Source organism: Mus musculus, chromosome X (genome assembly GCF_000001635.26).
Source record: "Mus musculus strain C57BL/6J chromosome X, GRCm38.p6 C57BL/6J".
Lineage (NCBI taxonomy): Eukaryota > Metazoa > Chordata > Mammalia > Rodentia > Muridae > Mus > Mus musculus.
The window spans coordinates 125,737,096-125,762,316 of record NC_000086.7 but is presented as its reverse complement, the minus strand read 5'-3'; positions in this window follow the sequence as shown (position 1 = coordinate 125,762,316).

Below are 25,221 nucleotides of genomic sequence, written 5' to 3'. Positions count from 1 at the left end.
TTCAACGAATTAGAAGGAGCAATTTGCAAATTCATCTGGAATAACAAAAAACCGAGGATAGCAAAAACTCTTCTCAAGGATAAAAGAACCTCTGGTGGAACCTCCATGCCTGACCTAAAGCTTTACTACAGAGCAATTGTGATAAAAACTGCATGGTACTGGTATAGAGACAGACAAGTAGACAAATGGAATAGAATTGAAGACCCAGAGATAAACCCACACACCTATGGTCACTTGATCTTCGACAAGGGAGCTAAAACCATCCAGTGGAAGAAAGACAGCATTTTCAACAATTGGTGCTGGCACAACTGGTTGTTATCATGTAGAAGAATGCGAATCGATCCATACTTATCTCCTTGTACTAAGGTCAAATCTAAGTGGATCAAGGAACTTCACTTAAAACCAGAGACACTGAAACTTATAGAGGAGAAAGTGGGGAAAAGCCTGGAAGATATGGGCACAGGGAAAAATTCCTGAACAGATCAGCAATGGCTTGTGCTGTAAGATCGAGAATTGACAAATGGGACCTAATGAAACTCCAAAGTTTCTGCAAGGCAAAAGACACCGTCAATAAGACAAAAAGACCACCAACAGATTGGGAAAGGATCTTTACCTATCCTAAATCTGATAGGGGACAAATATCAAACATATATAAAGAACTCAAGAAGGTGGACTTCAGAAAATCAAATAACCCCATTAAAAAATGGGGCTCAGAACTGAACAAAAAATTCTCAACTATGGAATACCGAATGGCAGAGAAGCACCTGAAAAAATGTTCAACATCCTTAATCATCAGGGAAATGCAAATCAAAACAACCCTGAGATTCTACCTCACACCAGTCAGAATGGCTAAGATCAAAAATTCAGGTGACAGCAGATGCTGGCATGGATGTGGAGAAAGAGGAACACGTCTCCATTGTTGGAGGGATTGCAGGCTTGTACAACCACTCTGGAAATCAGTCTGGCGGTTCCTCAGAAAATTGGACATAGTACTACCGGAGGATCCAGCAATACCTCTCCTGGGCATATATCCAGAAGATGCCCCAACTGGTAAGAAGGACACATGCTCCACTATGTTCATAGCAGCCTTATTTATAATAGCCAGAAGCTGGAAAGAACCCAGATGCCCCTCAACAGAGGAATGGATACAGAAAATGTGGTACATCTACACAGTGGAGTACAACTCAGCTATTAAAAAGAATGAATTTATGAAATTCCTAGCCAAATGGATGGACCTGGAGGGCATCATCCTGAGTGAGGTAACACATTCACAAAGGAACTCACACAATATGTACTCACTGATAAGTGGATATTAGCCCAAAACTTAGGATACCCAAGATATAAGATACAATTTCCTAAACACATGAAACTCAAGAAACATGAAGACTGAAGTGTGGACACTATGCCCCTCCTTAGAATTGGGAACAAAACACCCATGGAAGGAGTTACAGAGACAAAGTTTGGAGCTGAAATGAAAGGATGGACCATGTAGAGACTGCCATATCCAGGGATCCACCCCATAATCAGCATCCAAACGCTGACACCATTGCATACACTAGCAAGATTTTATAGAAAGGACCCAGATGTAGCTGTCTCTTGTGAGACTATGCCGGGGCCTAGCAAACACAGAAGTGGATGCTCACAGTCAGCTAATGGATGGATCACAGGGCTCCCAATGGAGGAGCTAGAGAAAGTACCCAAGGAGCTAAAGGGATCTGCAACCCTATAGGTGGAACAACATTATGAACTAACCAGTACCCCAGAGCTCTTGACTCTAGCTGCATATGTATCAAAAGATGGCCTAGTCGGCCATCACTGGAAAGAGAGGCCCATTGGACAAGCAAAATTTATATGCTCCAGTACAGGGGAACTCCAGGGCCCAAAAGGGGGAGTGGGTGGGTAGGGGAGTGGGGGTGGGTGGGTATGGGGGACTTTTGGTATAGCATTGGAAATGTAAATGAGCTAAATACCTAATAAAAAAATTTTAAAAATCCATTACAATAAGATAATACTATATAGAGTGCACGTGGATCCATACACTAGACTAAGGTGGATTTGGAAAATTAATTTTATGGGTTAGGGGAATAGCCAAAGATCCAGGAGTAAGTTTCCTTGAAACTCTTTCCTCATGAGAAAGCTTTCAGACTTTCATCTGTCAAGCTAACTCCACTGGAGTCCCGTGGCAGTATATGTTGGAGTATACTTGGTTTTGTTGATTTCTGTACTGTACTGTCCTTAGCAATAAACTGCCATCTAGTAGTATCATTTCTACCCCTGAGAATAGAACTACCAACCACCATGTCTTCCATAGTCCACATTTAAATTTTCTACAAAGTTTGTGACATATTCACTCTTCTAAGTTATAGATTATTTTACTCAAACTTTCTGCATAAGATTACTCCAGTGACTCAGAATTACAATTCCTATGATTTTTGAATCTGCACTGTAGCTCAATCTCTAAGGATGAAAAAAAAAAAAAAAAAAAAAAAACATCTCAAGATGGATTCAGGTTGTAGCATCCAGAGAAATGTCAATGATATAATGGATTTTTCTCTTCTTTAAGAGAGAATCTATGTGACAAAAATATCTTTGTAACTGATTCAAACAGTAAGAGATTGCATTTCTGGCTCAGACTACATGTTTATGTGTGTGTGTATGTATAAATATATATAATGAATTTTGTTATGCTTGAGGTGTGTAGTTTCCTTCTAACTTGTATTATCCATGTGATTTTCTTAAAGGTTAAATTCTGGTAATTATATTCATTGTTCATAATAAAGGGTGGAATTTCTTAAAAATCATATTTGTATTTCTGAGCACATGCTGAATTTACAGTGTTGCTTTTTTTAGATTTGCCATTTGTGTTATTTTGACTTTGTTCTTTACCTGGCTGACTTCTAGAGATGAATATTAATTATCTACATTGTTTCCCACGTTTTCCTGACTCTAAGCCTAATATAGATATAATATTTCTATATTGTATGTAGAAAGGAAATAAAAATTACCAATTATCCCTGTATTCTCCAATTAGAATGAATTCAAAAATTCTCCAAGTATTAATTGTCATTTCATTGGTGAGATGAAATATTTGAATTCAGATTCTACTTTCTGAAAAAAAAATTCCACCTATCTCTTTTATTTATTTTTATTTTTGCTCTTTCTTTCCCAGAAGTATTTGCTGTGGGCAATTTCTGAATCTTTAAAGTTTTGCAACACTGGCTGGATTGGCTCTAGACTTTCCTCACCATCAAATTTGGATTCAGTTTTGTCTTCTTGGCTCAGTTGTTTATTTTCCATTCATCTTTCTTATTACTTTGTTCTTTCATGTGAATTCACAGCTGGTCACTTGATATTAATTAACTAATTTGGTTCTTTTTTTGGCAAAAAAAATATCAGTCACTGTATTTATAATAAATTTTAGATTAATAAAGTCAGTGGCCTTTATAAAAATTATAAACTGAATTGTAGTGGGTTTGACCTAATGCTGCTTACATTATAATTTTCTGCATGTACAACACTGAGGGATTCTGCTCTGAGTTGGTTTTGATTGGTAAATAAAGATTCAACCAGGTAATGGCTGGCCAGGGCAGACAGAGGTAGGACTTTTAAGGTTCCAGAGCTTAAAACAGAGAGGAAGTAGTACAAAGGAGATCCATCAGGCTGGGAGAAGAAGAGGTGAAATGCCATACCTGAGAAGAGTGGAGGGCAGGAGTCATAGCCAGCATTTTAAGGTGCTGGAAGAGTATGACCCAGTTTGGCAGCTCTCTGGTTCCAGGGCAACAAAGGTAACATATAGAAGTTAGTAAGTAATAAGCTGGATTGTCAGTGGGAGGTTGATTAACCACATGGAGGCTAGAAAATGGCCCAACTGTTACACTGTTTAAAGCATAACAAAATATAACATTTCTGTGAGTTTTTTTTTTTTTTTTTCATAAGGGAGTGCAAATCATTGGGGCATGTAACAGGAACATGCCACTATGATTTATACATAAAAATATTGTTACACTGAATATAATAAAAAATAAGTTCAGGAGTACTAATGAATTTTGTACTTGTTATATTTAATATTATCATATACATATACAGTGAGTTAATTGTCAATATTCTTTAAACTCATTATAAAATACCATAAATGTATCAAGTAATAGATGATATTTCTATAGTTGTAATCAGTTCACTATTTTTTATACGTATAAAACATGTATAAGATATATTTGTGACATACACCTTAATAAAAGAAAGGTAATACAAATTTTACAAATATTACAGAACTCTGCCTATGTTTTCTGGATGCTCTTAAATGCATATTAATACAAAAATCAGCCAAGAATCCCTGCCATTGAAAAATTAATAAAGTTGTAGTACAATTTACCCTATTGATCCATGAAACTCATTGTACTATAGAAGACATATTTCATAAAGTATAAAATAGGTGAATTAGAGAGTTTTAGTTACTTTTCTGTTGTCATAATAAGACACTGTGGCAAACACAACTTACAAATAAGGAGTTTATTAGGGGTTTATTCTTGGTTTCAGTGGCTTGGAATCCATGGTCATCATAATGGAAAGCATAGCAGCAAGTAGACCCACATGGTATTGGGATAACAATTTGAAGGCAGACAGAGTAATCTAACCAGGAATGGTAAAAGCTTTTACATCTCAAATCCCACCCCCAGTGACACAACTTCTTCAACAAAGTCATATAAACTAATTATTCCTAAAAATTTACACTAACATAGGATCAAGTACTCAAATATTTGAGCCAAATGAGATCATTCCCATCCAAAGAAGCCCCCAAAGCATACTTATTTTGTTTTTCAGATCATCTGTTAATGTGTTTCTTTATTGTCTGTTTTTGTGTTTACTTTTAATTATCATCTTGACACAAACTAGAATCACTTGATAAAGCAATCAAAATTGTGTGGATAAAACTGACATATGGGCCAGGCATGGTGGCACACACATTTAATCCCATAACTTGGAAGGCAAGGCAGGCAGATTTCTGAGTTTGAGGCCAGCCTGGTCTACAAAAGGAGGTCCAATACAGCCAGGGATATACAGAGAAACCCTGTCTCGAAAAAACAAAAAAAACAAAACAAAAAACAAAAAAGACTGACATACGTTTGTGAGGAACTGTCTTGAGTATTAGTTGATGCAGGAACACCCACCCTGAATATAGTTGACACAATTTTTTATTTGGGCTGTGGACTCTTCTGTGAATGTAAAAATTAGCTAAGTCCAGCCTTATTTATAATAGCTAGAAGCTGGAAAGAACCCAGAAGCCCCTCAACAGAGGAATGGATACAACAAATGTGATACATTTACACAATGGAGTACTACTCAGCTATTAAACAGAATGAATTTACGAAATTCCTAGGCAAATGGATGGACCTGGAGGGCATCATCCTGAGTGATGTAACCCAATCACAAAAGATCTCAAATGAAATGTACTCACTGATAAGTGGATATTAGCCCAGAAACTTAGTATAGCGAGATATAAGGTACAAGATGCAAAACACATGAAACTGAAGAAGAACGAAGACCAAAGTGTGGACACTTTGCTCCTTCTTAGAATTGGAAACAATCACCCATGGAAGGAGTTACAGAAACAAAGTTTGGAGCTGAGACAAAATGATGGACTATCTAGAGACTTCCATATCCAGGGATCCATCCCATAATTATCCTCCAAACGATGACACCATGGCATACACTAGCAAGACTTTGTTGCAAGGACCGTGATATAGCTGTCACTTGTGAGACTAGGCCGGGGCCTAGCAAACACAGAAGTGGATGCTCACTGTCAACTATTGGATGGATCACAGGGCCCCCAATGGAGGAGCTAGAGAAATTACTCAAGGAGCTAAAGAGATCTGCAACCCTATCAGTGGAACAACATTATGAACTAACCATTACCCCAGAGCTCTTGACTCTAGCTGCATATGTATCAAAAGATGACCTAGTCGGCCATCACTGGAAAGAGAGGCCCATTGGACTTGCAAACTTTATATGCCCCAGTACAGGGGAACGCCAGGGCCAAAAAATGGGAATGGGTGGGTAGGGGAGTGGGGGGGGGAGGGGGGCCTTTTGGGATAGCATTGGAAATATAATTGAGGAAAATGCGTAATAAAAAAAAAAAAAGAAAAAAAAAAAAGTAGCTAAGTCGCCAGAACATACAAGGATATACTCATTTCTCAATCCTTCTGAATGCAGACATGTGACCATCTGGCTAGGCAACTTTCATTTGATGAAAAGTGACAAATTGTAACTTCTAATTACAAGCCAAATTAAGCCTTTCTCCCTAAGATGGTCTGTTTAGAACATTTTATTGTAGTAATAGAAATAAGACTGGAAGACTCATAAAGTAACAACACAAAGTTATAAGTTCTCATCATGTACTTTACAAGTTCTGTGGCATCTTTTACACACAATAATTTCTACACACCCTTTGATTAACATGGATGTTTGCTGAAATTATAAACAAAAAGACTAGACCAACTTCAGGCACCCCAGGTAACATTCCACTCTAGGCTCTAGGCTCACCAACTCCCCTTCAAGTATTTTGAACAACTGTAAAGTGCAACCCATGACCTGACTCCATATTCCTTTTCACAATTTGAACTGAAGTTCTCTGCTTTTTTTTTTTGGAGGCTGTATCTAGGGAACCCAGAAGTAATGTTGACACCCAAAACCTCAGAAGACAGAGGAGTCACAAAACTCTCAGCAAAGACACCCTCCTGGACCTGAAGACTTCCTGGTCACTAGAACCCCAAGGCATTAAGACCAGAAAACCTGGAAGAAACAGAGACCAAGGGAATAAAAACATCAACAACAACAACAAAAAAACAAAAAACAAAAAACTAAAAACCAAAAACCCATGCATCTGACAATTACATATGTAGAAATCAGTATCTAAACCTATAATAATCTTAAAATTCATGTAGCTAGAGGACAATCTAAGAACACACTCAACAACAATTTGGGAAACCTGACAGCACTAAGCCACAGATGCCTTACTGTAGAACACTCTGGCTGTTCCATCACAGGTGAAGCACAAGAAAATGATCTTAAATCCAATTTTATGGAGATAGTAGATATCTTTAAAGAAGAATGGCATAAGTCCCTTAAAGAATAGAGGCATGCACAATGAAACAGGTGAAGTAATTGAATAAACTGTTTAAGAACTGAAAGTGGAAATAGAAACAATAAAGAATGAAAAAAGTCGCTAGGAGAGAGAAAATGTAATGAGTGACTTTCTGAAGATAGTCCAACATTTTGGACAGATGTGATGGATCTCTGAATTGCAAGGCCTTCATACATTTCATTTGAGGATTTGATCTTTCCTCTAAGTATTCTAGAGTATAATTTTCCCTGACATATAGTCCATCCTATTTGATGCAGATCAACAAACATGTATTCTCTTGTAGTAATGCTATGTAAATAAATTAATGATTTCTTACTACTTTATATAATTTTATAGAATTACTAAATGTACATAAGTAATTTTGAGCCCTTTATTGAAAAGCTGCAGTTGAAGTTCTGTAAGCCTTCTTGTGTCACAGACTAATTGCATTAGGATAAAATGCAGGCTTAGAACAAATTTATAATCAGAGAAACTATTCCTTCCATGAGAGATATGAATGCACTATCTGATAAGTATTTTCATAAACTGAGAATGGAAATTTTCTAGGACGTTCAAAGACAAAAGATAAAATATTGACTAGATTTATCTATACAAAACTTCAAAATGAATGAGACACTAGGCAGATGATTGACCCCTTGACATAAAATTTATTTAAAACTTGTATGAACTTGTGGAGTTACTAGCAGCTAATGAATATATAATTAATAACAACTCACAATGGACTTGCAGGTAAACATTCTTCCTGACATTCCTTATGTGATTTATTGACTTGTATTAATGTTGTGAACTTGCTAGTACCTTTTATAAAATAGAAGCTTGGAATACCATATCATCATGTATCCTGAGAAAGTGTAAGAATTGAATACAACAGGAAATAGGTTCCACCTTTTCTCTCTCTCCTAGAAATAAAGTCTAAATCCTTCTTTTGAAGTGAGTACTTTTTCTTGTGAATGTGAATTTCTCTGGCTACACAAGTTTAAAGAACTTTTAGCACTTAGCAGGGAAGGCACTGTGTCCTAACTCAATACTCCACTATTAAACCACAGGTATTAATCATCAGAGTTGGGCAAATTTAACCACAAAATAAGCCAGAAAATTTTAAGCTTCCAGAAGCCATCAGCTTTCAACCATCAGGGCAATTAGAAGGAAATTTAAAAAGGAAAGAGGAATTAAAGATTTTCTAGAATTCAATGAATTGCACAAAATTCCAAGTAAATGGGGTACAATGAAAACAGAGCTAAGATGAAGGTTCATAGTTATGAGTGTATTCATAAGAAATTGTAGAGATCTCATACCCACCAATTAACAGCATGTCAGAAAACTCTGTTTCAAATAGAAGCACAGCCACCAAAGCTAAATAGACAGCAGGAAATAATCAAACTCAAAACTAAAATCAATAAAAAAATCAAAGAGAACAAGACAAAGAATCAGGCAACAAATATTTGGTTCTTTGAGAAAATCATCAGGATGGACAAACCTTTTTTCAAAACTAACTAAAAGAAAGAGAGAGAAAGCATACAAATTAACAAAATTAGAAATGAAGAGGAAGACATAATAACAGACACCGAGATCATTGGTTTTCACTTTAAAAACCTGTACTCCAGAAACATGGAAAACCAAAATAGAAAAAATAAAAAGGACAATTTTCGCAATAGATACAATTTGCTAAAGCTGAATCAAGATCAACTTGAATAGTCCTATAGACAAAGGAAATATAACCTGTCATTTAATATCTCCCAAACAAAACCAGACAAGGTTAGATGGTTTTAGAGCAGGATTATACCATACTTTCAAAAAAGTGCTAATACTGATACACAAATTGTTTAACCAGATAAAAACAGAAGGAAAGTTGACAAAATTTACTTCATGGGGATACAGACAATGTGATACTTAAGTCACACAAAGACTCAACAAAGAAAGAGAATTTCAGACCAATTGCCCTTATAAATATCGATTTAAAAATACTCAATAAAATACTTGTAAACAGAATTCAAAGATATATAAAAATATCACCCCTATGATGAAGTAGAGTTCATTTTACATATGCAGGGATGGATCAACATACAAAACTCTTTCACTGTAATCTACCATGTAAGCAAACTAAAAGGAAAAAATACCACACGATTATCATATTCAATGTTGAAGAAGACTCCAACAAAATCCAACACTCCTTGATGATAAATTCTTAAAGAGATGAGGGATACATGTCACATGCTTGAACATAATAAAGCCAATACATTGAAAGCTGACTTCCAATATCAAATTAAATGGAGAGAAAAAATATTCCCTAAAAAGCAATAATATGGTAAAAGTATATATTCTCTGTATCTATTCTGTATAGCACCTGAAGTTTGAACAACAACAATAAGGAAAGGAAGAAGATCAAGGTATACAAATTGAAAAGGAAAAAGTCAAACTATTGCTATTCAGATACAGTAGTATACATAAGTGACATGATGCAAATTTAACTGAAAATAAACAGTAGACTTCCTATAAACAGTCTCTCTTCCTATTGATGCAAGATAAGGCCATCCTCTGCTACATGTGCAGCTGGAGCCGTGGGTCCCTCCATGTGTTTTCTTTGGTTGGAGCTTTAGTTCCTGGGAGCTCTGAGGAGTCTGGTTGGTTGATATTGTTGTTTTTCCTATGATATTGCAAACCTCTTCAGCTCCTTCAGTCCTTCCCCTAACTTCTACATTGGGGTCCCAAAGCTCATTCTGATGGTTGACTGCAAGAATCCACATCTGTATCAGTAAGAATTTGGCAAAGCCTCTCAGGAAACATCTATATCAGGCTCCTGTCAGCAAGCATTTGTTGGCATCAGCAATAGTGCCTGGGCTTGGTGGCTGTATATGGGATATATCCCCATGTGGGGCAGTCTCTGGATGGCTTTTCCTTCAGTCTCTGCTCCACTCTTTGTCCCTGTATTTCCTTTCAACATGAACAATTCTGGGTCAAAATTTTTGAAAATGGTAGTGGACCCATCTCTCGACCAGACCCAATTCCTAACCTCTGGATATGTTTTCTACAGGTTCTCTCTCCCCTTTGTTGGGGATTTCACCTAATGTCAAACCTGTAGGGTCCTGTGATCCTCTTGTTTCCTGGAATCTGGAAGTTTCTGTTGGCTTCCCCCAGTTCCCTATCCCCAGTTTCAAGCTGTACTACAGAGAAGAAGCAATAAAGACTGCATGGTATTGGCATAAATACAGATAGGTTGATCAATAAATTGATGTGAAGACACAGAAGTGAATCCATACCTATGAAAACTTGATTTTAACAAGACGCCAAAACTATACAATGGAATAGATGAAACATTTTCAACAAATGATGCTGGTATTACTGGATATCTGCTTGTAGAAGACTACAAGTAGATCCATATCTATTACCCTGCACAAAAGTCAACTCCAAATGGATCAAAGATCTGATCAAGAAACCCTGATATACTAAATCTGATAAAAGAGGAAGTGGAGAATAACCTTGAAATCATTGGCAGAGGAGATAACTTCCTAAACAGAACTCTAATAGTTCAGCCACTAAGATCAACAATTAATAAATGAAACCTCATTAAACTGAAAATATTTTGTAAGACATGGGGCACAGTCAATAGAACAATATGTCAGCTTACAGAATGGCTTAACCAACCCTATATCTGACAGAATGTTGATATCCAAAATATATAAAGAACTCAACAAATTAAACATCAACAAAGCAAATAATACATTAAAAATGGGGAACAGTGTTAAGCAAAGAATTCTTGATAGAGGAATCTAATGACTGAGAAGCACTTAAAGAAATGTTCATTATCCTTAGTCATAAGGTAAATGCAAAATGATATGACTCTGAGATTTTATCTTACAAACATCAGAATGGCTAATATCTAAGACTTAAATGACAGCACATTCTGCCTCAGGGACAAAGATAGACAGCACCTCAGAGTAAAAGGCTGGAAAACAATTTTCCAAGCAAATGGTCTGAAGAAACAAGCTGGAGTATCCATTCAAATATCAAACAAAATCGACTTCCAAACCAAAGTTATCCAAAAAGTCAAGGAAGAACAGCACATTATGTTGAGGTTGTGGAAGAAATGGAAGACTCCTTCATTGCTGGTACGAATGTAAACTTGTACAACAACTTTGGAAATAAATTTGGTGGCTTCTCAGAAAATTGGGTGTAGTTGTATCAAAAAAAAAAAAAACACAAAAAAAACAAAAAAAAAGAAAAGAAAACAAACAAACAAAAAAAAAAACCAAAAAAACAGCTATAACACTCCTATATATATACCAAAAGGAAACTCCATCCTACCACCATAAGAGTACTTACTCAATTATGTTCATAGAGGCATTATTCATAATAGCCAGAAACTGGAAACAACCTAGATATCCCTCAATCAAAAAAAAAGAATAAAGAAAATGTGGTACACTTACACAGTGGAATGCTTCACAGCTATTAAAAACAAAGACAATTTGAAATGTGTTCAAAAAATAGATGGTGCAAGAAAATATCACCATGAGTGAGGTAACCTAGACCCACATTGGCAAACATTGTACATATTCACATATAAGTTCGTACTGATTATAAAGGATAACCATGTTGTAGTCCAAAGATGCCAAAAATGATATCTCACTGAGATTGGAATATAGACTAGGCATTTTCATTGGACATGGGAATAGCACTGGACAAGAGGGGGTGTTTGGATGCAAACCAGAAGGATCATGTTGGGGAAACAATTGAGGGAGAGAGAACTGGAAGAGACAATTGGATTGGGGAAATTCATCTCTGGAATGAGCTAGAAACCTACAGAAATCGAAATTCCTTAGAATCTAAGACAGTTAATTGAGGGTAACAGTAACTAACCCTCTTTGCAATGGGTAATATGAAGCCTGAAATGTCCATCTCCTGTAGCCAGGCAAGATTTTCAATTGAGGGAATGGGACACCAGTCCTACTACAAAAAATTCATCCTCCAATTTCTCCTGCCTACAAGATGTGCAGGGGTAAAGTTAGAACAAATATTGAGGGAATGGCCAACCAATGACTGCTCCAGCTTGAGACCTATGCCAAGAAATAGAGCACATCCTTGATACTGTTAACAACGTTCTGCTATACTAGCAAATAGGAGTCTAGCATAACTGTCATGAGAAAGACTTCAACTATCAATTGATGGAGGCATATGGAAGAACCACAGCCAAAATTTCATTTGACTTTAGGGGATCTGTGAAAAAGGAAGAAGGCTTATTGGAGTCAAGGAGGTCAAGGAAACCACAAGAAAATCCACAGAATCAACTTACCTGAGTTCTTGGGGCCACACAGACACTGAGCCAACAAGGTAGCATTCATGAGAATGACCTTGGCCCTTGGCACATATGTAAAATTTATGTAGCTTGGGATTCATGTGGAACCCTTAACAATGTGAGAACATTCTCTCCCTGTCTCTGTTGCCTGCCTTTGAGACATTTTCAGCTGATTGAGCTGCCTCTTCTAGCTTTAATAGGAGAGGATGCTCCAAGTTTGTAATTTGATATGACAAGGCAGTTTTATATCCATGGGAGGTCTCTCCTTTTCTGAAGAGAAAGGAAGGAGGAATGGATGTGGGGAAGGTGAGGTCCTGGGAAGGACTTCAAGAAGAGGAGGGAGGGGAAGCTACACTTGGGATGTATTTTCTGATTACAGTTTCCCCTAACAGTTACTCCTTCAGGTTCCTTCCACTTCTCCTCCAATCCAGATTCCTACTGTCTGTCACTTTTTAGGAAACAAATAGGTATGTAAGGAATACTAATGAAATAAACCAAACTAACTGAATAGGACAAAACAACCAAAGAAAATAAACAAATGCACACACACACACACACACACACACACACACACACAAACACATATAGATATAGAAACACACATTCACATACTCTATCTAATCAAAACCCCAAACCAGAAAACATAATATACACAAAGAACCTGTATGATAGGAAAACAAACAAACAAAATACCCAAAGTTAACATTCTTAGACAAAGAGGCTCTAAAGATGCTGTCTTAGTTAGGGTTTTACTGCTGTGAACAGGCACTATGATCAAGGCAAGTCTTATAAAGGACAACATTTAATTGGAGCTAGCTTACAGGTTCAGATGTTCAGTCCATTATCATCAAGGTGGGACATGGCAGCATCCAAGCAGGCATGGAGTTGGCACAGCTGAGATTACTACATCTTCATCTGTAAGGCTGCTAGTGGAAGACTGACTTCCTCACAGCTAAGATGAAGGTATTAAGCCCACACCTATAGTGACACACCTACTCCAAGACCACATCTCCTAATAGTGCCATTCCCTGTGCCAAGCATATACAAACAATCACAGATATCATTGAGTGGAATCCATACTCAACAATGCTTGAATGGCCAAGAACCTGAAACTAGAAATGCCAGGGATCTAGAGAAAGAACAAATACTACTATTCTACTAAAGGAGTATAGCAAATAAATGACTCCTGTTGACATTTTGCTATACTCATAGATCTGTATCTTGCTCATTCATCATCACAGAAGTATCCTCATGCAGCAGATGGAAACAAATACAGAGACTTGCAGCCAGATAATATGCAAAGCCTGAGGGACCTTCTAACATTCAGTCCCACAAAGGAGGTCACCATCAAATCTCCCCCTCAGTGCTCAGGGAACACTGTAATAAAAGACAGAAACAGTGTAAGATCATAAAAACGATCTTGATTGAAATACTAGAATTTAGTCCTAGCTACACACTTTTATTAAAAAACTAGCATCAATGAAATTTATATTGTAGAGTTGTTTCTATAACAAAACAAACGATCTACATTTGGGGTTGGTCTTCCTATCTCACATAATCAAATCAGGAAAAAAAAATTCCTCACAGGTGCCCCAAATTCTCAGAGTTCTAGTGAATTCCTAATATTATCAGGGTTACAACCAAGACTAGCCATCATAAGTCTACCTCTTGTCAATAAGACATACAATCATATCTCCTTATATTATGTTAATTTCCAAAGGAAAGCAATAGTTATGATTAGCATAGTATCCAATATACAACTGCAAATAAAGTATATGAATTTCTTGGGCATAATCATGCTTAACATGAGATAAGAATTCCATATACAACTACAATCATATTTTATCTTTTAGAATAGATTACAATCTCTTAATTGTAACACCCTGTAAAATCAAAGTCAAAGCATTGCTTACTTACAAAGTACACTGACATGAATATACATTCTCATTCAAAATAAGAGGAAAAGAAACATAAACAGGAAATACTGGAACAAATCAAGATCAAATCTAGCTAGACAAACCTCAAAACCTAAAGTTCAGTACATTGTGGCTTAAATAGCTCTTCCTATCTAGCTTTAATGACTACAATATATTTCTCTGTCTTGGGATTGGTTCCATTCTTTGTTTGTAGCTTTCTTTGAGAGATATCCCACAGCTGTGGACCTTCTTATATCCAGGGTGCTATATCACAATATAGGCTTCACTTTCATACCTTCACAAATAGCCTCTCTAGGCATCTATTCAGGGACTTCGCTGCAACCTGGATGCCCTCAGTGGCTTTCCATAACCAAGTAGGAAGACTCCATGGCTCCTTTACTTCTGTATCCTTCATTAATCTGACGAAAGAACTACATGATGGATGTTGCCAAGTTCTTTTGCCTGCTTAAGATAGAACCTGCCTGCTTCCTTGAATACATTTTCATAAATTTGATATGTTGTTTTTCTGCTATAAACAGATAAATCCTTAGGACATTTCTTTGCACAACTTGCAGGATTAGCTTGGTGGATTCTCACCTCGAGGAAACTACTCCCTTTATTACATTACTCCTTATATCTTTCAACACTAACTATGGCTCCCACAAAAAAATTTTCTGGTGCTCTTTTTTCTCCATACTTAGTTCTAGCTCATCCCTTGAAGAATGAGTACAATCAAGAAAACTAAAGACAAGAAGCATTAGAGATGTGGGAATAAAGTACACCTCCTCTGCTGGTGGGTGTTTAAGTTGGTACATTCAGGATAAAATCAGTGTGGAATTTTCTAAAAATATCTAAAAATAGAACTAACTGGTGACTCACGTATATCACACTTGAGTGTAGAAAAGATAGCGTGGTTATCTAGTGATATTTGCTCAGTCATTTTTGTCACTTTTGTTTTCAAAATAACTAGAAGATGCAATCAGCTGTAACTAAATTTGCTGGAGAGTATATGGAACTTGAAAATACTATATAGTAAATGCGTTAAGTCAGGCCTATAAAGAGAAATGCTACGTGTCTGTAATCACATTTGCTCTAGCTTCAACTTTTAGATTTTATGTTTTACTTGGAGTATCTGTGGAGATAAGGAACCCCAAAGTGGCACATGGCATGGAAGAAAGCAAGAAGCCTTTATGGAAGGAGTGAATGACAGAACACATGCAAAATAATAGGAGGAGGAAACATCAGGGATTACAAGTTTAGGTAAGCATGAGGATAGGATTATGTCTGTTATTCCCTTACAGAATGCCACAATTTAGGAAACTTATTTAAAATATTACAGTTAAGTGGCATTACTCTTGGTTACAGTCCAAAACTTGATACTACAACCCTTTCTGAAGAAACCACATACTCGAGTAATAGAACATGAATAAATAAAGTTTTAACCAATCTTGAAATTTAATCCTTAGGGCTTGCTGTTATATAGTGGCAGAAAGTTCTGTTTATGCTACTAGCAGATAAAGTAATCAAGCAGATTACACATCCGTGATCCCTGTCAAAAACATTAGTGACTCATTTGAAATATACTGTGTACATATATATCATCTAGGTTTAAAGTAATATATTCCTGTTGTCTATTTTTCTGTGTTTACTTCTAGATCATAGGAATTATTTTACTGTTACCTAGAACTGATTTTAAAACGAGGACAGAATACTTTGTCTTAATAATCTCATGCCTACCTAAACATAAATACACAATATTGTTTAAACAATAATAATTATGAATATTTTCTATCTACATTGGGTAGTGCCATAATAAGTAAGTATTTCAAACTACTGATTAATAATATGAAACAAAAGAAACTGTTAAATTTTAGGATAGATAGTTACAGTACTTCATAAACTTGTCAACAAATTACACTGGAAAGGAGAAATAGAATACATTGGTTTCTCCATCTATGGCAATTGAGAATTTGGCCAGGTATAGTAGCCTGGGCTGGCATTTCAGTTCTCTTAGTGTCTGTACAACATCTGCCCAGGCTCTTCTGGCTTTCCTAGTCTCTGGTGAAAAGTCTGGTGTAGTTCTGATAGGCGTGTCTTTATATGTTACTTGACCCTTCTCCCTTACTGCTTTTAATATTCTATCTTTTTTTAGTGAATTTGTTGGTCTGATTATTATGTGTTGGGAGGAATTTCTTTTCTGGTCCAGTCTTTTTGGAGTTCTGTAGGCTTCTTGTATGTTCATGGGCATCTCTTTCTTTAGGTTTGGGAATTTTTGTTCTATAATTTTGTTGAAGATATTTGCTGGCCCTTTAAGTTGAAAATCTTCATTCTCATCAACTCCTATTATCCGTAGGTTTGGTCTTCTCATTGTGTCCTGTATTTCCTGGATGTTTTGAGTTAGGATCCTTTTGCATTTTGCATTTTCTTTGATTGTTGTGCTGATGTTCTTTATGGAATCTTCTACACCTGACATTCTCTCTTCCATCTTGTATTCTGTTGCTGATGCTCCTATCTATGGTTCCAGATATATTTCCTAGGGTTTCTATCTCCAGCATTGCCTCACTTTGTGTTTTTTATATTGTGTCTACTTCCCTTTTTAGGTCTAGTATGGTTTTGTTCATTTCCATCACCTGTTTGGATGTGTTTTCCTGTTTTCATATAAGGACTTCTACCTGTTTGGTTGTGTTTTCCTGTTTTTATTTAAGGACTTATAACTCTTTAGCAGTGTTCTCCTGTATTTCTTTAAGTGAGTTATGACAGTCCTTCTTGATGTCCTCTACCATCATCATGAGATATGCTTTTAAATTCGGGTCTAGCTTTTCGGTTGTGTTAGGGTGGGAGTGCTGTGTTCTGATAATGGTGAGTGGTCTTGATTTCTGTTAGTAGCATTCTTACGTTTGCCTTTTGACATCTGGTAATCTCTGGAGCTAGTTGTTATAGTTGTCTCTGGTTAGAGCTTGTTCCTCAGGTGATTCTGTTAGCCTCTATCAGCAGAACTGGGAGACTAGTTCTCTCCTCTGAGTTTCAGTGGTCAGAGCACTCTCTGAAGGCAAGCTCTTCTCTTACAGGAAAGGTGCACAGATATATGGCCTTAAGACCTCCCTCCTGGTCGAACACGAAGGCCCATAACAGGATATGTCCTGAAGCTGAGTTGCGTTGGCCTGTCCCAGAAGGTGTTAGCTTCTGTATTCTACACTCTCACATGTGCAGAATACTCTCAGAGGGGTCCTGGAAACAAGATGTCTGCAGCTGATGCTCAGGCAAAGCACTCCTGCACCAGGTGGACCCCTTTCCTCTGGCCGGGAAAGTGGCCGGATGTCTGGGGCCTTTGCAGAATTCACTCGCCAGGGACCCGGACCAGTCTGGTGGTTCTTCAGAAAATTGACATAGTACTACCAGAAGATCCAGCAACACCTCTCCTAAGCATATACTCAGAAGATACTCCATTGTGTAATAAGGATTCATTCTCTATGATGTTCATGCCAGCCTTATTTATTTATTTTTTTAAATATTTTTTATTATTACATATTTTCCTCAATTACATTTAGAATGCTATCCCAAAAGTCCCCCATACCCTCCCCCCCACTTCCTTAACCACACATTCCCATTTTTTGGCCCTGGCATTCCCCTGTACTGGGGCATATAAAGTTTGCATGTCCAATGGGCCTCTCTTTCCAGTGATGGCCTACTAGGCCATCTTTTGATACATATGCAGCTAGTGTCAAGAGCTCCAGGGTACTGGTTAGATCATAATGTTGTTGCACCTACAGGGTTGCAGATCTATTTTGCTCCTTGGATACTTTCTCTAGCTCCTCCATTGGGGGCCCTGTGCTCCATCCAATAGCTGACTGTGAGCATCTACTTATGTGTTTGCTAGGCCCCAGCCTTGTCTCACAAGAGACAGCTATATCCGGGTCTTTTCAGCAAAATCTTGCTAGTGTATGCAATGGTGTCATCGTTTGAAGGCTATTTATGGGATAGATCTCTGGATATCGCAGTCTCTAGATGGTCCATTCTTTTGTCTCAGCTCCAAATTTTGTCTCTGTAACAGTCTGGCGGTTCCTCAGAAAATTGGACATAGTACTACCAGAGGATCCCGCAATACCTCTCCTGGGCATATATCCAGAAGATGTCCCAACCGGTAAGAAGGACACATGCTCCACTATGTTCATAGCATCCTTATTTATAATAGCCAGAAGCTGGAAAGAACCCAGATGCCCCTCAACAGAGGAATGGATACAAAAAATGTGGTACATTTACACAATGGAATACTACTCAGCTATTAAAAAAAATGAATTTATGAAATTCCTAGGCAAATGGATGGACCTGGAGGGCATCATCCTGAGTGAGGTAACACAATCACAAAAGAACTCAAATGATATGTACTCACTGATAAGTTGATATTAGCCCAGAAACTTAATGTACCGGAAATATAAGATACAATTTGTAAAACACATGAAACTGAAGAAGAACGAAGAACAAATTGTGGACACTTTGCCCCTTCTTGGAATTGGAAACAGTCACGAGCCTTATTTATAATAGCCATTTGTTCGAAAGAACTCAGATGTTGCTCAACAGAGGAATGGATACAGAAATTCTGCTACATTTAAACAATGGAGTACTATTCAGCAATTAAAAACAATGAATTTATGAAATTCTTAGGCAAATGCATGTATCTGGAGGATATCATCCTGAGTGTGGTAATCCAATCACAAAAGAACACATATGATATGTACTAACTTATAAGCAGATATTAGATCAGAAACAGACTACTCAAGATACAATTTGCAAAACACATGAAACTCGAGATGAAGGAAGACCAAAGTGTCGATACTTCATTGGTTCTTATAATGGGGAACAAAATACCCATGGAAGGACTTACAGAGACAAAGTTTGGAGCTGAGAAAAAAGAAAGGACCATCCAGAGATTGCCCCACCTGGTGATGCATCCCATATACAACCACCAAACCCAGACAATATTGCATATGCCAGCAAATTTTTTCTGACAGGACCCTGGAATAGCTATCTATTGTGAGGCTATACCAGTTCCTGGCAAATACAGAAGTGGATACTCACAGTCATCTATTGGATGGTACACGAGGCCCCTAATGTGGAATCTAGAGAAAGTACCCAAGGAGCTAAAGGGGTCTGCAACCTTATAGGAGGATCAACAATATGAACTAACCAGTAACCCCCTGAACTATGTATCTAGTTGCATATGTAGCAGAGGATGGCCTAGTCAGCCATCACAGAGAGGAGAGTCACTTGGTCTTCTGAAGATAATATACCCAAGTACAGGGGAATGTCAGGGCCAGGAAGCAGGAGTGGGTGAGTTGGCAAGCAGGGTAGGGGATTGGTATAGGAAACTTTCGGGATAGCATTTGAAATGTAAATGAAGAAAAATATCTAATAAAAAATGAGGTAAAAATATTCGCAAAACCTTATACTAGCACGTTAAAAGCACATCCTAAAGCTCTCAAACACACAGAAGAAATGACACCCAAAAGAAGTGGTGGCAGGAAATAGTAAGACTCAGGGTGGAAAAAAATATAATAGAAAGAAAATTACAAAACAATTTTGGAACAAGTATTGGTTCTTTGACAAGATCACTAAGATCATCAAACTATTATCCAAGTTAAATAAAATTAAAAAAAAAAGATAATATCCAAATTAGCAAAATGAGATATTAAATGGGGGGACGTAACAACAGACACCTGATAGGTCGGAAAGTTTCGCAAAGTGCTTCTTCCTCCCAGAAGCACACTTGCTCAACCATATTAATTGCTGCTGTATTCATAATTATCTGCAACTGGAAACAACCTACATGTCCATAAACTGAAGAATGTATAACATATATGTTATATTTATACAATGGAACATTACTCAGCTGTTATGAAATGGGTGGAAACAGAAAAAAAAAACAAAACAAAAAAAAACAAAAAACAAAAACATAACCTGAATAAAGTATCCCAGTCCCAGGATGATAAATATGCTATGTGTTGATTTATATGTTGATATTGACTGGGCTGGATAGTTTTTTGTCAACTTGCCACAAAGTAAAGTCCCCTGAGATTAGGGAACTTCAATTGAGAAAATGTCTCCTTAAGATTGGTCTCTGCAGGCAAGACTGCAGGGCATTTTCTTAATTAATGATTGATGGGGAGGATTTCTGCCCATTGTTGGTACTGCCATCAATGTGCTTGTGGTTCTGAGTTCTCTATGAGAAAGCATGAAATCATGGGGAACTAGCCACTAAATAGCATGCTGCAGACACTCTGGGCCCCTTTATCTGTGTGGAAAGGATCTCTAGTCACAGGTGGAAAAAGCGTTGGATGAAATGATAGACAGATACACACAGGAGAGGTTGTGTAGAATCTGAATGTAATGTGTTAAATTGAGCATCAAACTTTTTATACAGAAGAGAAGAGTGAAGTTGGGTGACACACCAGCAAGGTATAAAGAGGTTACTGGATTCTTACAGAAAACAGAGGAAAACAAAGAAAGAAGGTCTGGCAGGAACCACCTGGAATAAAATTCTTTGTTAACAACTGGGATCAAAAAGAGCTCCACCAAAGATCCACTTAATCTTAGAAGCCAGGGTCAATGGTTTTTTGCCCTTGCTATGGTTCCTATTCCAGTCTATTGTATAGTCCACCTTCCCCCTATGCCATTGTAAATACGTGTATATGGGTGTAACTCAGCTATCTATAGTTCTAAGTATGTACTCTGCTTCCTCCTTAGGTCTCAAACTTCCTTCTTCCTAGATGATGGTAAATTCCTGTGTAGGGCAGTGACTTAGCTTTTATTCAAAGTGATAGTATAATACCAGAGGCAATTCTGAATGTCACTGAATAGGCAACATTCTTACTGAATTCCAAGACAATGGTCAGCACAAGGACTTTCTAGGACATTGGAACACTGGTGAAAGCTTAGCTATGTCAGATTTCAATCTTAAAAAGCACTTATAATAAGATAACACTAAAAGAGAGCATGTGGATCCATACACCAGACTAACATGGGAATAGGGTATGAGTATATGGGTTAATGAGAACGCCAAAACTCCAGAAGGTGAGCTTCTGTGAAACTCTTTGCCTCATGAGCGCTTCCAGGCCTCTCGGCCTGTCAAGCTGACTTGACTGGTGTGTGTGGCAGCAGCACCCATCTATGGTCTCTGTATCAGCTCCTGCCTCTAGGTTCTTGGCCCATTTCAGTTCCTGTTCTGTCTGTCTTCAATGATGAATAGCAATGAGGAAGGGTAAACCAAATAAGTCCTACCCTCCCCAACTTGTGCTTGGGTTATAGTTTTTGGTGACAGCAATAGAAACATTAAGACATTCAACATTACATAAGTGATGGCCTGTCTACAATCTGTAGATCCAGTGAAGTTAGGTATAGATGAAGGGACTTGGGTGCACACATGGATACCCATGGTATGGGGAAATAGAATGGATTTTATTAGTGGACAAAGGTGGACAAGAAAGAGAAAATCAGGTGGCATAGTGGAGGGAGATAGGGTTGAATAAGGAAATGCAGGAAGAGATAGTTGAAAGAGAGAGGTATGTAATGAAAGATGACAGAAAGGGGGAGGAACTGGAGAGGATGGGAGGTAGTAAAAGAACCGTGGGGAGTAAAATTTTGGGGGACTGTAAGCAGGGTCTATTAAATGAGAAATTAATTTTATTTTTACTTTTACTAGAATATTAAGCATGGCAGAGGGGCTCCCAGGAATGCACATTTTACCACCAAAATACTGGGCTTTGATGGATTCTTGTTGAGGTGAACCACTTAAAAGCTGTTACCACTCTGTGGGTAACAGGGGCAATAATGATAATATATACATTTTTCAATAAGACTTTACATAATCCTTTAAGTCAGCTTTATACAACACAGTATTGGTACTGGTTAGACAGATAAGTGGTAACCGTAACTATGCCAGCTAATCTGTGTTTGATCCTCAAGATGCGCATGGTAGAAGGAAAGACAAGACATTATGACATGTACTTTTGAATTCCATATGTATGTTATACACTGTAGCAAAATATTAGATAGATAGATGTTGGGTGCTGTGCAAAAGGAACAGCAAAACCATTAGAAATTATGGAATGTGACCCAGAAGATAGCCCAAGCATGGTGGATGTGCCTGGGAGAGGCAGAGCCCCGATGACTGTGTCCTGAGGATTTCATGCTGTTGAGGATTTCATGCTGTTGTAGAGTTTCTCTCTACTTGCTGCCCTCACATCACATCCCTCATAATCTATGGATTGTATGAAAATTTAAGGGGGGTTCCAGCCCCTCACTGGGCAATATCATAGCCACCCACAGTGTTAGTTAGATCTAACTTTCTCAAGGATTGCAGCTGATGCAGAACAATACTTAAACCACGATCTTGGAAAGAATTACTACGAAAAACATGCCTTTTTTTTTTTTTTTAAGTCAGGCTGGTGTTCAGGTGATGATTATTTCCTTGCACCCATTTTCCCCCTCTGATTCCTGATATGATTTAAGATAAACATGGTTAATCAATAGATGTTCACCCTGAGAATTCAAAGTAGAAAGGGATGATAGGTTTTTATATAAAAGTTTAGTTTTGTGATTCTTTTAATATTTTTGAAGGATTAATTTTTGAGATAGATAAAAACTAATCCTTTCTATATAACAGCAAATTTCAGTCTACAAGTAAGAGAAACTGGCTGAAACATAAATTACCTTACTTGCTTACAACTTGTTAATCTATAACAAGTTTTTTAGTTAGAAATGTGTGTTGGTTCTTGGGAATAATATTGGATATTTATAAACATAATTTATAAATAGCTCATCATAAAAGTATAGTGAGAAGATGCTTTTCCTTATATATACTCATAATTATTCACTAGAAGAAAATAGAAAGTAACCAGTATAAATTTTATACTAATTGAAAGATTGTGCAGAGATATATAAGCAGTGTGAGAAAAATTATGTTGGTGCTTTGCTCCATCCACCAAATGTGAGTATATATGGAAAGTGGTTGAAGCTTTGCACTGTCCAACAAATGTGTGTGTGTTTGTGTGTGTGTGTGTGTGTGTGTGTGTGTAAGATTGTTTGTGCTTCTTAAAGCTTGCTTCTTCCACCATGTATGTAAATGTGTCTTGCCTGCTTTATATGCCATCTAACCAACATCCCCTCCTTGGATCATTGAACACACTATCACAGCTACTCTTGGAAAGACAGACAGACAGCAAACACACAGAACCCTACTGGGCATGGTTTGAGCATGTATGAGACCACCCCCATCCTCCAGTGACAACCTTCCTCCAACAAAGAAACACTTAGTCCAACAAGGTTAGTCATCCAAATACTGCCTATGGGCCGATGAGAACCAATTACATTAAAACTACCACACCTACCTAGCTACATGCATACATATATTCATGCATGAGAGATAAACAGAGAAATAGGGTGAGAGAAATAGAAAGAGAGAGAGTGATAGGTAGATGATAGAGAAATAGTTGCATACATATCTACATAAATACATTCAATCATTACTTCATACATATATACATTCATACATACATACATACATACATATATAGATGATGGATAGACAGACAATTAAATGTGATATTAATCTAAACACTAAAGACTTGGTGCCCTTTACTGCACACACACACCCTGAGCATTGTTTACAATCCTCAATTAAGACATAAAGGCTGGACATTTGAACTACAAAGACATTTACAAACAAACCCACAAAACCTACAATGTTCATTTGGTGTGCATAGATTTGATTAATATCTAGGATTTCCTTTGTTTCTGTATATTATGAGAGATTACACCCTAAAATCTTTCTCAAACTTGTTCATTACTTTAGTTACTACTGTGTACAACCTGATACTTATAATCCACTAGATAGTAATGTTACAGAAGATATTTATTGTGCTGAAGATATTCAGTCATACCCCTCAGCTCCAAAATATATCTTTTAAAGACACATAGTAAGGAATGATCTTCCAAATGACCTCAAATGAAACTGTCATCTGGTGGAAAATAACACAGCACAGGAAGAAGTTTACACATAAAATTTATATTCATGTGAATATTGGTCAAAATGATTACAATTGTAAAGTTGAATTACATAGTGGTATGTCTTTGAAACAATAGGAAAAAATGATGTGCATTCATTATGTTTTCCAAAAAGAGTAGGAAATGTAAAACATTTAAGCAGTGGGATGTTGGTTTCTAATGCCAGGAGATGACTAACATAGCAACATGCTAATAAAGTATCCTCTTCAAAAGTTAAAAGAAAACAGCAACACAAGAAGAGAACAAAAATCACAAGGAACCATGCCATCCGTGGCATCTTCAGGAGGATGTGCAGCAATCTGAACATGGTTTCAAGGACGTTAGTAGATGTCTAGTGCTTTATCAGCCTGACAGGTTTGTGTTCAACCAACCATGTCTGTATACTAAGGTTGGGAACAATCCATCGATGATGAGTGTCCTAAAGATGAGTTCTACTCCCCACTCTCCTTGCTGCTCTGGAGACTTCAAACCTGAGGGGAGGAATGTTATATTGATGAGTATGAGAATGCTCAAAGTCTCTTTGTCTACATTGTGTAAATGTGGCACCTCTTTAAATGAAGTGTAAGACCTGCTTGGCCAGAAAGTACAACCAGAGGCCTGTTGCATAAAGATGCTACTATAAAGACCCCATGTAATGAGAAAGGTCTTTCTGAAGTACCCTTGGACAGAGGTGGAATATAAGATCCAATTATTCAGAAATGGGATGTAGGCACTATTGATGGCCTTAGTGTCATACCAAGAACATCCCCAACACTAATCAGAGATGTATGACTAGTGGACAGAGGTGAGTGGGTAATGGACATTGGGAAGAAATG